Source organism: Polypterus senegalus, chromosome 18 (assembly GCF_016835505.1).
Source record: "Polypterus senegalus isolate Bchr_013 chromosome 18, ASM1683550v1, whole genome shotgun sequence".
Classification (NCBI taxonomy): domain Eukaryota; kingdom Metazoa; phylum Chordata; class Cladistia; order Polypteriformes; family Polypteridae; genus Polypterus; species Polypterus senegalus.
Genome location: NC_053171.1, coordinates 835,374 through 849,916, shown reverse-complemented (window position 1 = coordinate 849,916; position 14,543 = coordinate 835,374).

Below are 14,543 nucleotides of genomic sequence, written 5' to 3'. Positions count from 1 at the left end.
GGATTTGTTCCTGCCTTGCGCCCTGTGTTGGCTGGGATTGTCTCCAGCAGACCCCCGTGACCCTGTGTTAGGATATTGCGGGATGGATACTAAGAATCCATTTATAACTGTTACAAAAACATATACATTGCTATTAACCACCCTAAAATCAGTATTTTACTATTATGGTTTGTAAAGGATAAATGGAAAGCAGGTAAAGAGAATGAGACACCTTGAATTTCTCTGCTTATTGTGTATTTGTGAGAATGAAGAGTAGTGTGACGTAAAACGCTTTATCACCCTTATCATTACCAAAGTGAACAGCCATTGAAAGACAGTGGATCCAGTGAACTGGCTGTTCTTCAACGGTTCTCTTTGTCTCTCCTTCTCTAATTTCTTCTTATATTCTAAGTGATAATACTAATAACAACACATTTTATTATTAGGACCTTTCATGACACTCAAGAACTCTGTACATAAATGTTCAAAGAAAAGCATTAAAAATACAATATAAATATACAATCAAGATTAACAACAGATATATAAGACAACCAAAATTAAAAAAATACATTCAGCACATAAAAGCCTCCTTTAAAAGATTCATCTATAGATTGGTTATAAAAACAGAAGTTGAGGTGGGCCGTGTAAGATATAAAGACATAGATTTCCATAAATTGAACTAAAAGCTTGTTCTCTTAGTGCTGTGCACATAGTGTGTGGGACAACAAGAAATTCAACATTGAATCACCTTATATTTTAGAGGGTATTTAAAACATTTGAAATATAGATGGGGCCATTGCCATGAAGAGCTTATGTATATGTTACCAAAAGAATCTCATAAGAGATCTGATATTTAACTGGGAGCCAGTGCAGGGAAATCAGCAATGTGGTTATATGTTCCCAAAGTTTAGCTTGTGTTAAAATTCTGGCTGCAGAATTCTCTACATCTTGTAATCTGTTTAGCACTTTGCCTGAAGCACAAAAGAACAGAGCATTACAATAATCAAGTCAAGAGCACACTGCTTAACAATCTCACCCAAAGGAAGAAGATAAATAATAAGAATCAATGGGCCAAGTGCATAGGTGGGGATTTGTGGCTGTCAAGTAACGCAAACTGCAGCCTGTCAGATCTATAAGTCTGAAACCATCTGTAAGACACAAACAAGACTGCAGGTGTTGAATGAGCACAGAATGGCTCACAATATGAAATGCTGCTGAAAGACAAAGTTACCAAAAAGAATACATACCACCATCAGCAGCTATAAGAAGATCATTCATAACCTTCATCAAGGCAGTCTAAGTCTTTTGCTTAGTCCTAAAACCGGACTGATATGGTTCAAAGAGCTGGTGCCTTTCCATATAAGACATTAACTGTGACACTCCAGTACCTTAGACAAAAATGGAAGGCTGGAAAAGTGTCTATGATTTGAGAATTCATCTTGATCAAGACCTTGCCTTTTTAACACTGGCGTGACTGCAGCCACATTGTAGTTGGGTGGTACAATCCCAGATACAAGCAACATGTTAACAATGTCTACTACATGAGTAAATAAAATCGGCATACAAGAAGATATTGATGGTATATTTTATGGTTGCAAGAGTTTATGATTGGTGGTAAATAAAACTTATGGCTTCCATCACCATTATTAATAATGTTAGAGAAATATGAAGATTTAGCCTTGAAAATTGGATTTCCTCTGTGAATCCATGCATTCTTTATAAATGACTGCATGTACAGAAAGAGCCGTCAGTCTTTTTATAGAGATATTGTAATTTCCTGCCGTGCTCTTTCATGGCACATAGTTCAGGAGTGCACCAGGATGACAAGTGCGTAAAAGAAACAATGTGTGATTTTAAAAGAGAGATCTTCTCACGTTCTCTCTGTTTGCAGATCTTATTTTAATTAGTGTAACCCTTATTATTTGTGAGGTCCTCACTTATCTGAGGGCACAATCTACAGGTGGGCCAAGTCCTCAGATGTTGATGGGTCACTGAAGAAAAATCAGAAACAGTATCAAAAATTTCAACCAGTCATTAAAATGAAAAGAGAACTATTTTTCGGCTTACCTCTGCATATAAAAATCAATTAAAACACTCAAACGATTTATAAGCCTTATTCTTACACTCAACAAAAATCAGACTAAGTATCTGATTATTGAATATTACGTATCTCAGCACTGTAAATGTTCATTTTAAAGATTGCTGGTTATTGTTATTTAAAAGCTGAGCTACAGAAATAAATGCAGACTCTCAGAGTGAAATTCTTATTTTAAAAACCATGCACACCTTGTCTGGGAGATTTGATTTTCCTTGTGATGACTTTGTGACTTTTCTGTCTCTTTCAGTCTCTCCAGGGTCTTCTCATTTGACAGTTTCATTCATTATCAGAGCCAGTCTGTTTCTTTTGATGCTTTTGCCGGTACTTGTTGTATATCAGATGACTGAAGGTGAGTGGACAGCACATACCGTTACACCCCACTGGGGGGCTCTGTTTGTTTAGTAGTGTCCCCATTCTCTGTGAAGCAGCAATGGACTCCAGTACAGGAGAGACTGAACACTGGAGCTCAGGGTCTCAATGACAAAGATTTTGAGTAGAGAAGCACAAGGGGGTCTGGAAAGTGGAAGGGTCTTTTAGTTAGCAGTTTGCACAAGAGGCCCTTGTACAAAAAGGTAAAGAACAGATAAATATGGGAAACACCAAAGAATAAGATAACAGTAACTGGTTGTGAAGCACCCCACTCTGTATTTCTGTCAATTCAGCTTCAATGTGTTCTTCAGCAGTAATTACACACTTCCTTTTAGTACCAGTGTGTCCATTTGATTGCTCCTTTGCAAGTGGGTTTAAGTTTTCTTGGATGTCAAAGAACATCTGAAAATTCTGTGGGTTTTGAATTTTTGGTTTGGATTTTTTTTAAAACTGCAGGTTTTCCGTGCTTTGACTGTAAGAAGGCCAGGTGAGTCTTTTATCATCAAACATTAATGTATGTCATTTTGAATAATCAAAGCAATTTTATCTGGCTAGGAATGTTTTGTTTCCTTTATAGTGATGTTTGGCCAGTCTTCAAATACGAACACAAATGTACTGAACATGTAATGCTGGGTTGGAACTTAAAATTTATTTTAATTTATTTATTTTTAATTTATTTTCTAACTATTTTGCCTACTTTGGAAATATTAACCACACAATGGAAACCAACCCTGGACAGGATGCCAGGGCACCTTAGGGCAAGGTCCTGCATAAACACACATATTCACACTCTCATTTCTACAATATAAATTAATTTAACACACACAATTTTAGAATGTAGTAGAAAAACTGGAGTATCCCAAAGAAAACCAGTAAGACAGAAAAGGGCCATGCAAACTCCTTTGGCTCACTGCTTAGGATTTAGCCCAGGAATTTGGACCTGTGAGGCAGCAGCACTAATCACAGAACTGTACATTTCTTAATTTCTTAATTACCAAAGCCTACGAAAAAACTTGTAGATCCATCCACTTTAAATCCCTTTGCACTTCTCCGTCAGCGTCTTTTGTCTTGTAAATGTGTCGATAAGCAGCAAGCAGCCTGCTATCACATCCCCCCCACCACCGCACAGTTTTCTCAGCTCAAGTCTGTGAACCTGCGTGTCAGTTGCTTAGAGTTGTATAGAATGAGAAGTCAAGCAAAATGACACCTTTTATGAATACTATATCGTTATTTGGAACACATGCATTTCATGTGTGTTCCGTGTCTACAACAATCTATGTAAACACATGATTAAAACAGAAACGTTTTTCATGTTTTAGTTATAATTGACAAAATGTAGACATGAAGTGTATAATGTGTGAAGCCTGAAGTCCAAATATCAAATAAACACTTTCACAAAAGGTACAATATAACAGAATAAGTGCGCTTCTATTCAAGAATATAACTGCAGAAAAAGAACCTGCATTAGGGTGCGACATTAACACCCCTTTGATATGACCGCTTAGGTGGTGCAACCGTATCAACTGTTGACTGGTAATCAAAACTTCACGGGTTTGACTCTGGACGAGTCCGTTTTGAGAAGTGAGCTGTTCTTATTCTTACTATTTTAGAATAAAAACATACATTTGATTTCAGTCTGTAACAGCCGGTGCAAATTTATGATACTTGTAAAGGTTAGCTTTGTTTTTTTTTTTTATTCAGTTTTATTCTCTCAGTCGCGTTCACGATCCAACAACCCCACCACCCCCATTTGACACTACTGTTTTCAGATGAAGACACGCTATAACAGAAGTGAACTCAGATGATGACGACTATGCTACATCTGACAAAGAATGCATGTCGCACTTTTGCCGTCGCTGTAATTTGTATATGTACACGGGAAGCTCTGCAGCCCACTTGTGACTTTATGCTGTAGCACGTAAGTAAATAAATAAAGGTAAATAAGTAAATAACATTCAATCTGGCTCTTATATAAAAAGTACAGCGACAGCAGCTTCCACCTGCAGCTATAGCCACTTCAGTACGCAATCGACTCTCCACGCTAGTGTTTAGATGTGGATGGTGTATTTAATGAATGCAGAGTAACATTTTTTATTGATGTGTTTGATGCATTGGTTTTGGACTATATTTTACTTTTGTGTTCTGGTATTTGTTGTTATTTGTATATTTTAATTATTCTTGTGGTTTCCCCTTTTTTGTGTTGACCCTGAGCTAGTTTATATTAGGCAGTTACTCTCATGTCACTCTACTAGAGTCATGTTGGCTTGTGGACTATCAGTAAGACCTCAATAAACACATTTTTATGGTACTGTTTCTGTTAAGGCTCTCTCTATGTCAACCATGGAGTTTACAGCAAATGATTTTGTTTTTTCAGATTGCGGTCTGACAATGTTATGATCAGTTCTAGAAAAGAAGGTTAAGACTGAAAAACATCAAAACGTGTTTAATAATAAAATATAATTATTACATAATTTAATTATCTAAAACACCTTCAAGTAATTATTTATTACATTTTAATAAAAGCATGTAACATTCCATACAATCAAGTCAAACTTAACAAAGCTAAATTCAAATCAACTCCCACCCACAAGATAGACAGGAAGGCCAAAAGCCAGAGTAAAACTTTTGACAGTAGTAAAGTAGTACTAGGGTGTTGTACCGTCAAGCAAAATGACACCTTTATTGGCTAACTAAAAAGATTACAATGTGCAAGCTTTTTGGCAACTCAGGCCCCTTCTTCAGGCAAGATGTAAGTTGTCTCAAACGCTTGCATATTGTAATCTTTTTAGTTAGCCAATGAGAGTAGTAAAGCGAGAAAGGAGTCTTTTCCCCCATATAAATGCTTATTCGAAAATGTTATTGATTAGGTCCAGCCAGGTTTTAAAAAATTTGTGAACAGATAATCTAAATGAGAATCAGATTTTTTCCAGTTTCAAATAGTGTATAACATTAGTTGCCCACTGACTTATAAAGGTGAGTTAGGATACTTTCAGTTGAGCAAGATAAGCCTACATGCCAATAGTGAAGTAAAGGTAATTATAGTTTGTTTGTCCTTCTACACTTTAAGCCCATCTGTGAGCCCACCAAACACAGCTGTTAATAGATTAGACACCAGGGGCCTCATATATAAACGGTGCGTACGCACAGAAATGTTGCGTAAGAACTTTTCCACGTTCAAATCGCGATGTATAAAACCTACACTTGGCGTAAAGCCACGCACTTTTCCACGGTACCTCATGCCTTGTCAGACGCAGTTCTCCGCTCGGTTTTGCAAACTGGCGGCACCCAGCGTCAAAGCAATGGTACTGTTCTTGTGTGATTACTCATTATTTTCATGACGCGGCTTTATAAATACACAGAAACTAACCGCATATTGTTTATTAGTGTAATGCATCTGATTGTAATTAACTCGTAACAATATAATGGTCCAGGGAACAGCCATAGTATTCCAAATACCATAACTGCTTTAGCGTTGTTACTCTTCTTCTTCTTCTTCTTCTTCTTTTCAGCTCCTCCCGTTAGGAGTTGCCACAGCGGATCATCTTTTTCCATATTACTCTCACTGCACGACTCGGAGTATTTATATCACTGTATCTGAGTGTGAATCACAGCAGCAGCTGATCGGAAAGAGAATTATCGGTATACAGCTTTAAGGACACGCTGTCTCAGCCACTGCAAAATGTTTTAAAGCCTTTCCTGTACGGACCTCGCGGTTCAGAAACAGTTTAATCCCAAGAACTTTAAATGCACTCAATCAATTGCTCCTTGTAGAACTGTTTGTACTTATAAGTACAATCACCCCACTGTAAACTTGCACTACAGTTATAATATCTCACAACCTGGGCCACTTTATAAAGCGTGTATTTACATATGATGACGATATCATTTTTAAGGTGAAATGCAGCAAAATATGTTTGTTAAATTATACACATAAAACTTTAACTTCATTTAAATAATCTATATTCTTCACTGGGAGTGTCGTGAAGGATAGAATAATTAAACATGTACTACGAAGATATTTCAATGTTCTTTAAACGTTTTCAAGAATCGGCGCTAAGCTTACAGATGGCTTAACGTCTATTACAGAGCTGATTGTATGGCGATCGGTTACTTGGGGAAAGAAAAGCAAGGACTCTTGGGGCTACGCCAATATATATTGAATATAAAACAGAAAGAGAAAATAACAACACAGCTAAAAACGCAGCGACAAATTTCGACAAAAGATAAATGCTTGTCATGAGCACGAGGCTCATGAAACACATGTTTAATAATGTGCTTTAGCTCCTATCATCATGAAAATGACATCACGTATACATCTCAGTATTTTAGTTATTCAGAGAGCTGTAATATCACAAATGTAATGGACTCTGTGTCCAGTTGGAGGAAGAGAGCCAGTTTAAGAAGCAAGTAGTGATTCACACACATAGATCACATACGATTAGAAGATCAAATACAAAACAAAGCATTTAACGTGCTACTTTAATTACGATGTAATTTTGAGAAACTGGTTAATTAAACGATTTTAAGATGAAGTTTATAATGTTCTACTAAATGACAAAATAAACTACGTGATTAAAGTGGAAAATTCGAGATTAAAGTTGACATTTCGTGCTTTTTCCCCACCGTGTGCCTTTTTTCTCTGTACCCTAATAAACTTTCATATGACTTACAACTCTTCTTTTCACGGCAACTTTGATATGTGACTTCTTTTTTATTTCCGGCACTGTGCGATTTTGTGAATGTGAGCTTTCAAGTTTCTCCAACACGCTATGTCACTCGATCAACTTCATTTTGTTGATTATACCACGGTTTATTTGAACAAATAGTATGTTTTTCCTTTGCCTCCACTTGGTATTCGCTGAAATTCTTATATTTTCCCCGTGCTTTTCCCATTGTCTTTTCACAGAAGGCTGCGCTTAAGGGCGATTTATATTGATTTGCATATTCAAATAGGCGTAATTCTGGGAGGATTTGGGGCGTTACATAATGCGCGTGCACGAGCGTTAGTTTTCACGCTGATCGGGATTTATGTAACGGAAGGCGTGGAAGTTGGATGCGCACAGATTCCTGCATCTGGATTTTTCTGTGCGTAAGCACATTTCGGCTTTTGTGCTTACGCCATGTTATAATGCGAGTTCTACGCACGGCGTTATACATGAGGCCCCAGAGCTGTCTGAAAGGCATTTAAAACATTTTGTCCATAAAGATGTTAATTTGGTGCACGTCCAAAACATGTGCTCTAGTGAAGCTAGAGATCGATTGCAACGTTCACAGGTTGGTTTTTGCCCTGGGAACATTTTGAACAATTTTCAATAAGATAGATATGCTCAATAAAAGATTTTAAGTTGAATAATTGAATGTTTTGCACATATGGAGCTCAAGTGAATTCTGTGCATTGCTGCCTTCCACTCCGTTTCTGAAATGTTGAGTAAGAGATCCATTTCCCACAGTACTCTGGGATCTTTAAATGGAAGGGACTTTAAAATGGTTTTATATATCCTAGAAATGCTGTCTGAGTCTTCAAGACTGATCAATATCTCTTCTGGAATAGAAATAGGTGGGAGGTGAAGAACATTGGACCGATTTTGTTTAGCAAAGTTTCTAATTTGGAGGTAAAAAGTGGAAAAATGTTGTTGATGGTAAGCTAAATTTGAATTATAATTGTTCATAGGATGCAAAGACATTATTTATATACAAATCTCTAAATGATTTAATCCCATAAGTTTTCCATAGCTCTCTGGCCATTATAATTTTGTGAATGGTTCAAGTTAGGAATGGATGCAAATACATTTTGGATAAAGTCTCTATCATCCACATTGGGTGCATAGATATTTATTAAACTCAGAATTAAATAAATTACTCATAACCATCACATATCGCCCCTCAGGATCTGATACTGCAAATAAAATTGTTCTGTGAATTAAGATTCCCACATCTCTACTTTTCTTTGTATAGCTGGAGTAGAATATTTGGCCAGTTCGATCTCTTTGCAACTGAAACTGATCCTTACTGATTAAGCGAGTCTCCTGTAAAAATACTATCTTGCCATTTAGAGCTGTTAGGCGAGACAATGCTTCCTCTTTAATTCATGATTGAGACCTTTGACATTCCAGTTCACAAAGTTCACTGTTTGGGACATGGAGACATTACTTCTGAACTTTTGTTAATGTATAATCTTAAATTAAAATTGTACATTATTACATATGATAGTTTTAACCTTAATTTCCAATATTGCAAGGAGTTATGGCTATGCAGCCTATTGTTGTGATGGCACTTACAGTTGTGGGGATAAAAGGATAGATCTGAAATAACTTGCTCTCTTTCTCTCCTTCTCCAAACCCCCAGCTCCCCATTTTGCCTTCCCAAGTGACATGCCTAAAGACAGAGCACGTCCAGAACAAAACAAGCCCCCAAGCAGCGTTGTAGAGGGAATAGAGTAGAGATATCTGTTGGCAATACAGTCCAAATACTATAACCCTAGAATATGATCTTGAACAGGCTCAAAAGAATAAATCCAGGGTATAATGTTAAACAGTATCCATGGTATCATAGTGCAATTGTGTCAGAAATAGTTTTTTAAGTTCTTTTTCTGTTTCATCCTGAGAACTAAAAATGTAAAACTTGCCTTGCATATCCACTTTCAGTTTAGCAGGATAAAAGAGGGCTGAATCTGATTTCAGCTTTGCGTAAACTCTGTTTAATGTTGTAAAATTCAGCACGTTTAGCAGCTATTGAAGGTGAAAAATCAGGGAAAATACAAATATGGTTATTTTCAAATATAATCTCTTGTTTCAGTCTGAGAAGTGACATCAGATTAATCTTAGACTGTAATTCATTAAAATGTACAACAAAGCTTCTAGGTTTTGAGGTATTTGATCCACTTATGGGGTAAGCTGCTGGTGTCTGAGAAGTCCTCTCCAATTATTTGAGAGAATAGTTCAGTAATGAATTTAACTGGATTTGGGCTTTTATGGTTTTCAGGGAGACCTTCAATTCTGATATTATTTCTTTTATATCCGTCTTCCACCACAGCTAGTCTGTCTCTAAGCACTTTGCATTGGTCATGATGATGGTCATGCAGACTTCTGGCTTTTAGTCCATCAATGTTGGAGCATCATGATGCTTTGAGTAGATGGTGGTGGCGCAGGCCACTACCACAAAGAAACCGGAAAAAGAAACAGAAGATAGAGTAGGGGTTAGTACGGATTTTAGAGCCACCATGAATAGTTATTATAATGAATTGAACATACAGAGTATCAGGATTAAATTAAATTGAAGTTACGAGAAGGCCATGTTAAAGTAATGTGTTTTCAGCAGTGTTTTAAAGTGCTCCACTGTATTTGCCTGGTGAATTCCTATTGGCAGGCTATTCCAGATTTTAGGTGCATAACAGCAGTAGGCCGCCTCACCACTTTTAAGTTTTGCTTCTGTAATTCTAAGGAGACACTCATTTGAGGATCTAAGGTTACGATTTGGAATATAAGGTGTCAGACATTCCAATATATAAGATGGAGCGAGATTATTTAAGGCTTTATAAACCATAAGCAGAATTTTAAAGTCAATTCTGAAAGACACAGGTAACCAGTGTAGTGACATCAAAACTGGAGATATGTGTTTGGATTTTCTTTTCTTAGTTAGGATTCTAGCAGCTGCATTCTGCACTAGTTGCAAATGATTTATGTCTTTTTTGAGGCAATTGTTCAACTATTTCAATACAAGTTGTGAATGTTTGCTTAACATCTTCAAGCTGAGCAACAAGTGCTTTAAATTTATTTTCAGACTTACTCGCATTTTCCTATTTCTTACTCTATTCTTTCTAGCACAACTTTAAAACTTGCCTTAAAGCGATTACTTAAACATTTCCCCAAGTCTTTAATATCCTGAAACAGCTTCTCATTTGTCATGTTTATGTCCTTTATATATTTCATTATCCTTTTCTTATTTTTCTTTATATCCTTTGTGTTCTCCTTTATATTGATCTTTATCTCATTTGTGTCCTCCCCAAGTGTGGCAGCTATTGCAGTGATCATTGCGGCAATCATTACTTTTGGCTTGAACCGTTCATTTCAGTTTTCTCATATCTCCGTGGATGGAGTAGCAAGCCCAGTCGGAGATGGTGCTGCTGGTTCACGTTGGGTAGTTGACAGCATGGAAAGTGAGGAGATTTTCAGTTTCAGTGAACCTTCTGGAATCGATAAGGTCTCCTGGCCCGACTCACTTGCACTTTCGCTGTCAGCTGGAGGTGATGCTTCAGCATCAGGTTCCGGAAGATCCATTCTTTTGCCTGTCTGTTCCAAGTCAGTCTCTACAGGGCCGTATCTTGAACTTGAGCTTGAGGCCTGTTTAGACTTAGATGAATCTTTAGCTGTCTTTTCTGTTTCTTTCTGAGCCTTTTTTTCTGCCAGTCATGCTTACGTATATGTACTTGCATATGCTGTAATGAAGCCCCTCGGGATGAAAAAAAAAAGGAAAAATAACGCTACTGCTAATGGAGTTCTGTCTCTGTCATTCATTTTCCAAAATGGATGAGACCAAAATCCCCAGTAATTAATTATTAAAACCCAAACTACAACGAGTAATTTACCAAATACGGAGTAGAGACTAAACAGTCAGTGAAACAAATGAAAAAAGAGAATAAAGCATTAAATATCCAGAAAATAGTCAAACTAATATCAAAGCAAGTGATATGTTTCAAACCAAAGCCAACATGAAATGTGTAGTTAAGGGTTAGTAAAACAGGGTAAGAGTCGCACAGTGGAAAAAACCTTCTAACAAATCTCAAACTATGTAAATCAAATCAATTTTTAATAGATCTTTCACTTTAACAATAAGTTAAATGTCCTAAAATGAAACAAATAACTACTAAAATATACAAAGTCTGAAATAGTTTACAAATGTAATGTAATGTAATGACTTACTTAATGAGGTAGAAGGACATATTAAATAAGAATAGTTGCGTCAAAAATGTGCGTATTTTCCCGACCAACTCTAAATTAACTAAACATTTTTGGCAGGTGAAGCTATCTGCACTGTCGGCCAGAAAACCTGAGCTGTACATACTGCAGGACACACAACATATAAACGTGCCCTCGATGGGCAGAGAGCAGATAGAACTTACATTAAGTGTTGAAGTCATCTTTGCCGTTTTTATAGGTGCTTCGGCGCTTTCCGTGTTCAGCTGAATCACCGTCGCTTTAAGTTTCCACCACCCACTGAGTGATCGACTTTAATTTTTCACTGCCGGTTATTTCTACTGGTCAGCTGCTGGCTTTACCTCAGGTGAACTTGCTCAGGTGCTTGCGAAGGGCTACGTGCCTGTGGGAGATGCCGCCGCTCTCTGCTTCCGCTCGCTGAAAATACAAAACACAGGTTATCTCTTTCACAGTTCTCTTCTCACAATTTGTCTCCTCTTACCACCACACTGCCCACCTCCGTTCGAGTGTTGCTCTCCATCCTCTCAGCTCCTACTCGCCTAGATAAGGGAGTGTGGTCCCTTTTATTGAAGACCCGGGAGTACTTCCGGTGCCAGGACTGCTACCCGTTGGAAGTCCAATATAGCAGGGAGCAGTTGTCCCTACAGCACCCTCTTGAGGCACCAGAGTTGGGTAGTAATGAGTTACATTTACTTGAGTAACTTTTAAAAAAAAAATTACTTCTAAGAGTAGTTTTACTGCACCATACTTTTTTCTTTTACTTTAGTACATTTGTGAAGAAGAAACGCTACTTTTACTCTGCTACATTGGGCAACACTCGACTTGTTACTTTTTTTCCATTTACACATTAGATACGCTATATTTTTGCCAGAGAGAAGCCACCAGTAGATCTACTGCATGATTGTTTCACCAATCAAACGAAGAAACAATAATCACATGACTCTGTTTCACTAATAAGACATAACAACAATAATCACATGACTCTATTTCACCAATCAGACGTAGCCATTGTTTACAAAAGTTCGAGACAACAGCAGGCAGACACCGATTCAAACAAGCAGAATTCTTCTTATTCTTTCTTTTCTTGGTGAGCAGAGAAATCTGTGCAGACCCTGTCAGCTTGTCATTGACAGTTTCTAATCACAGCTCCCAAACCCCCTTTACAGTAGGCTTTTATATCCTTTTTTTATCAGTAATCACTTACTGCAAAGCTTATCTTATAGTTGCAGCTTTACAGGCAGCCCTTCCTCACTGGTGGAGTAACTTCTTATTTGTTAATTAAGACAGGGTGGATCTTCCTAAGGGCTGACACACCCTTCATCCACCTCTTCACACTTAGCTTGCGGTTATTCTCTGCGCCCAGGCTCTAACCTTTAACTTTCCTACATCACATACCCTAACAATCTTAATGCATTCATATGGTTAACACAAAGAACTCTTATACTTGCAGATATATACATTTTCTTAGCATCAGCTGGTTTGCATAACATATTTTCCATCCACCCAAACGCACCCAGAAAGTAATTGTCAAGGCGTTTTAGACTTGTTTATCTAAGTACCAAATGTTTATCTAAGTACCAAATGTTACATTGCACTTAGGTGTAGTCTCAAGATCTTCTTCCTCTCTTTTGGACTAGGTCAAAAGGCCCTCAGCCCAAGATTCTTTGTTCAACTATTATTTAAGATATTAATTAAATTTTTTATTATTCCACACCATGCAGTCACATGACCACACACAAACTTTCTGCATCTGTAGCCTGTGAGAGACTTTTTAGTCATTCAGGGCTCCTGTTCACTGCTAAACGGCCACAGCTTCACTGCAAGAACCCTGAGGGCCAACTCCTGCTGAAGCTTAACCATCACTACACTGAGTGAAGAACAAGCACGTATTAACCAAACATGCACTGACACAGAAAGTCAAGGTAAAGTGAGACTTCTTGTACGTACACAAGCTGCCTTGTTCTGTTATTTTCCATCAGCTGTGCTATTTGGAGGGCAAGTGAATATGCAGTATTAGACTGTCAGTGTACAGTCAGTATATCTCGTCACTGTAAGTAGTTTGCATTGTTCAAACATACATGTTACCTACTGTAGGTATCGGCGTCAAAAGCTTTGTTGTGAAAAACTGAAATTTGAAACTTTGTGTTATTTGTGCAATAAATGTTATTTAATTTTACTCATTTTTTATTTTATTATTTGGAAATAGCAGAATTTGCACATTATTTTATATTTTTGTCTGTCTTATTACAACATTTCTAAAAAATAAATCATTTATTATAATCAAACAATTACTCAGTACTTAAGTAGTCTTTTCACCAAATACTTACTTGAGCCATTTTTTGGATGACTACTTTTTACTTCTACTTGAGTAATATTATTCTGAAGTAACGCTACTCTTACTTGAGTACGATTTTTGGCTACTCTACCCACCTTTGTGAGGCACCCCAACGAACCCCAGTAGAGCTACTAGACTAGACTAGACTACATCTCCCAGCATGCCCCGCTGGCTCCCTACTGGTCACCGATATCCAGGGCCGCTGCCATCTAGCATGCTGGGGGAGTAAAAAGGCTACAGCGACATCTTCCACTTTAGGTGGGTCGACCATCCACCGACTCTGACCATCTCTTCCAGATCTGATCATCTTCTCTTCCCAGGTCCAGATGCCTGTCTGCCTACTAGTAGCCTCCCATCTGGATAAGGAACCATCCCCTCTTCTGGCCAAGATGCCCATCCAGCCAATGTGGCACCTACAACATCATATCATTATGTAGCGACTTCCAATAAGTAAATACTACCGTTGATAACAGTTTTATTGATTTAATCATCTCCTAAAGGTAAAGGTGCTGACACCTTTTTTCATCACACAGAAAACTCCCTAATAATATCTCACTTTGCACATTTATTTGTGGTCAGAACAGTCTATGTGCTGGCTTCTGTTTGCCTACAGTTTGTCTTGTTTTGCATTTATTTGTACTTTCAAGGCCCAGCCAAACACAACACTGCTTATGGTTTAAGTAGCAGCTCTAAATGGTGGTCAGTGATTGGTCTATATAACATTCCATCAAAAAAAGCTTAGATAGTAAAAATAAGATAAAGGCATCATGTCCAATTTCAGCTTACAGAGCACATGGAGAGCTTCACCCTTCTCTGTCTTCCTGTGTGC